The sequence below is a fragment of the Pundamilia nyererei genome, unplaced genomic scaffold, assembly GCF_000239375.1.
Source record: "Pundamilia nyererei isolate P.nyererei 1_Seehausen unplaced genomic scaffold, PunNye1.0 scaffold00056, whole genome shotgun sequence".
NCBI classification, from domain to species: Eukaryota; Metazoa; Chordata; class Actinopteri; order Cichliformes; family Cichlidae; genus Pundamilia; species Pundamilia nyererei.
The window spans coordinates 2,788,083-2,792,382 of record NW_005187457.1 but is presented as its reverse complement, the minus strand read 5'-3'; positions in this window follow the sequence as shown (position 1 = coordinate 2,792,382).

The following is a 4,300-nucleotide window of genomic DNA, read 5'->3' as shown; positions in this document are numbered from 1 at the left end:
TATACGTATTTATATGTGCAGGTGTGTTTATATACATAAACATGTTTACTATTTAATACATGTTACTAAATTGTGTTTAATTATTGTATTTTTATTTATAATGTGTCAGTATATTTATCTTATTTAAGTTTTTATTTGTAATGACCATAGAGAGCCTTCAATCTTGAGTCTGGAATCCTTTAAATTCATCAAAATTTAAACATCAAAAGCCTTATAACACTTAAAGCATCTTCTCACACAACAAAAGTGAAGACTCACCCACACTTTTTGTTTACATTTGTCTTTATTATTGCATTATGACATCCACAGTGGAAACAAACCACAGATCAAGATTGCACAGCTGCAACCAAACTAATGATCACAAGTATTAAAATGAAAGCAGCTCTACTGCTTAGAGGCAAAATTATTTATTCTGATTTTCAAATCACTTTCCAGATCACCTCAGACTACATCAGTGACTTCCTTTTAATTCCTGACAGATTAAAAAAAAACTCTGCTGGTGTCGATTGAAGCAACTGATGGTTCTAAGAGAAATGGATCTGTTTACAGTTTTTTGCAACTTTTACTTGGTTTTACTTTAAAACATCTTCTCTGTTTACCTCACTCGCTTGGTTACTTATTACTAAAACATAAATGCATTCTCTCTTTTGGGGTTTAGTGTTTTTTTTTTTTTTTTTATTTCATTATCGAATATGCACAAAAATTGAGGTGTTATTCCTTTGATTTTCCCGGAGTAAAAATATTCTATTTGCACTTAGCGGATCCAAACAGAAAATTACAGCAATAACAACAAAACCCCTTGTTTGATTCTGCTCAGCCCACATGATTTTAACATTATCTGGATACTGAGTACCATCACATATTTTCTTTCGTGAATCATGTTACCTCACTGTTGGAGGCTGTGAGTAGAGTTCTGAGGGCTGATAGTGTATCTGGAGGACTGGTGCTGCTGGTGGGTTATCAGCAGAGGTCTGAAATCTTTAAGGGCACAAGGTGACTGCCTGTCTGAGATACAGCCATACTGCTTCTTTTAGATAATGTTCTTATCTGCATTTAGCTCAAAATAGTTCCATCAAAGGACGCACAGCTGGAATAATAATTGGAGGACAGATGGATGTACATATTTAGCGGTAAGTTAGCTTTGTTAACTGGCACAGTAACATTACATTAAGATTCCATCAAAGTCCCTCTTTTATATACATAAACACACACACACACACACACACACACACACACACACACACACACACACACACACACAGGTGCAGGAAGATATGAACGTAGGATATGGGAAGATAAAGCGACGTGTGATTTGACAAAGACTTCATCCTGCTTGTAATCAGTTGTCAGGGGGGAGGAAGGCAGAGGAATTATCAGCTAGAAATCCTCAGTCAGCCCTTCTTGGTTCACACTCTCACACACACAAACACGCAAACACATCCTTCTTGCTGTGCACTTTGGAAATGTGTGAAAAAAAATCTGATCTGAGACAGGAGGTTGAGATCTCTTGTGTTGCAAAATTCATGTTCAGAAACAGTTGCATGACTTAAACTCTCAAGATTCGCAGTAAAACACAATGAAAAAGCTGTGGACCTCAAAATAACATTAAGTGCATGTAAACACAGCTCCATATCTGAACTTCTCATCGTCCAGCCCCCGCCCCACCCCCAACTTTGAAATGTCACCATCTATTTTCTCACACAATAAGCCTGCGACTTCACATGTCAAGATCTTTATGATGTTATTTATATTCTTTAGGGCTCTAAACACTAAACTTCAAACTATTTGCCAGAAAAAAATGGTAAAAATAACTTGGACCCCTCTCATGTAAACAGTCATGCCCAATTTTCTCAGAACTGCTTCTCTAATGTCTGGGAAAGAATCCTCTGTGCGTGCGTGCATGTGTGTAAGACGAATGAGTCTTTCTGTAGGCATGATGCATGTCTGCGTCTAATTACTTTTGTGTGTATGTGTTTCCGTACTCCGTTTTCATGTGGTTTTCATGACTATTTGTCAAACACAAACATTTAAGAGGCCGTCATGCAGAAGAAAATATGCATCCTTTACATTCAGGAATTATGCATCCTGTTTTTTCAGGTTTATTTTCACCGCCTGTTATTTTTATGGCTGCTGTTCTTTACGATGATGTCAAAGGTGCATTTCCCTTGAGATGAGCCCAGTGTGTCTGCTCCACACATGTACCGCTGACCCCAATCAGACACTATCCGCTACCCCCACATCCACCATTACCAGCAATCTTCCCAAGTGCAGAGAAACCCTTTACCGAACCCCACACTCTCAGTTCCTAAAAAGAAAGGCAGCAGAAGCCTGAGAAAGAACTAACCCACTGACAGAAGCATACCAGGCTCAATCTACAAATGCCATCAGTGCAGATTTAGAATCACTCAGACCTTTCAAAGACGAGCACGTGCATGCTTTCCCCTCCCTGTCCTTTAACTAGTAGCACAAAGTGGTACACAGATCCGACCTCACAAACAGTGCAGATCTAAATTCCTAAACAAAGCTAAATTATACAACAGTAGATACACATACACTCAATGGCCAATTCATTAGGTACACATGTTGGAGTGAAAAGGTGATTTCAGTGACTTTGAAGTGGCACGGTGCCTGTAGTTCACGTGGACTCACCGAAACTGCAGAAAACATATCAGAAAAAATGTTGCCTAAGTCTCGATTTCAACATCTGAGTGGTAGGGTCAGAATTAGACCATGTCCATGTCTGTGTGACATCAGAATACGCATCTTCCAGCTGCTTCCACTAAACTAAATGTGGTCACTTGAAACTTTTTACTTTTAACTTCTTTTTACTTTTAAAATGTTGATATGCTCAGTTTTCTTATAGAGAGTTATATTTGTATCTTATCTTATGCCTGCAACACACCTAGACTTAATTAAACAAGGTATAAAATTTGTTACGTGGTACAAAAAGGCAAAACACTTTCTTTTCATCAGTATATAAAAGTAAGTACGTAAATAAGTATTTGCTTGTCACTATATCGTTTAGTTTTTCCTCAATTTTCATCAAAAATGTATTTAACAAATGTTACATACATTACATAAAAGTTCTGTATTGCGTTATCTTTCTACAGAGGCTGGCTCTTTGGTCTCGTTTCCATTCTTTGTGCTAAGTCAAGCTAACCACCTGCTAACTAGCTTAAAAAGTTTACGATTTCTTAGTTTGATTTGTATCTTATCTTGTGGCTGCAGAGCACCACACGCCCACAACTGTGTCCACATTGTTTTTCTAAATTACATTTTTTTAAGGCATTAAATAAGATTTAAAATATATACCGTGACAGGCTAGGACAGAACTCTTTCTTTTCATCAGTATACAATAGTAGGAATATAAATAAGTATTAGCTTGTCACAATATGTTAGTTTTTCTCTAATTTCATCAGACGGGATGTAAAAAATTGTTTAGAGGCCTGTGGTTCGGTGTCCATTCTTTGTGCAAAGTCAAGCTAAGCTAGCACTAGCTACTCAGTTTGGTATTTGTTTTCTCCTCTTACTCGCAAAAAGGGTAACAAAATTCATTCATCCATCCATTTTTTTTCACTTGTCCGGGCCCGGGTTGCGGGTGCAGTAACCTAAGTAGAGAAGCCCAGACCTCCTTCAGCTTGTCCGGGGATACAACAAGGTGTTCGCAGGGCAGCTGAGAGGTATAATCTCTCCATGCATGTGCTGGGTCTGCCCCAGGGCCTCCACCCTGTGGGACATGCCCAGAACACCTCACCCAGGAGGCATCCTAGTCAGATGCCTGAACCACCTCGACTGGCTCCATTCGATGTGGAGAAGCAGCGGCTCTACTCTCAGTCCCTCCTGGATGGCCAAACTACTCGCGCCTCTCACTGGGCCAGTTACCCTTCGGAGGAAGTTCATTTTCCCCGCTTGTATCCGCGATCTCGTTCTTTCGGTGACTAGGATGGGACATAGATCGACAAGTAATCGAGAGCTTCGCTTTTACACTCAGCTCTCTCTTAACCACGACAAACTGGTAAATTTGTTAAAGTACGGTGTAACAAAATTAATAACAAATTCTTCAGCATGTCAGTTGTTGTATAGCATGTTAATGCACAATTACAAGTTAAAATTTTTTGTATAATACAAAAAAGTCTTACATTTTTTAAATATTATAAAATGTAAATGAGGGAAAAATGAACTTATGTTGGTCCAGCTGATCAAATTGCTCTTCAGATATGGTTACTACATTAACAGACATTTCAAATACTTTCTATTGCTATAACAAAACACTCTGCAGACACATTTTGCACTGATCTCT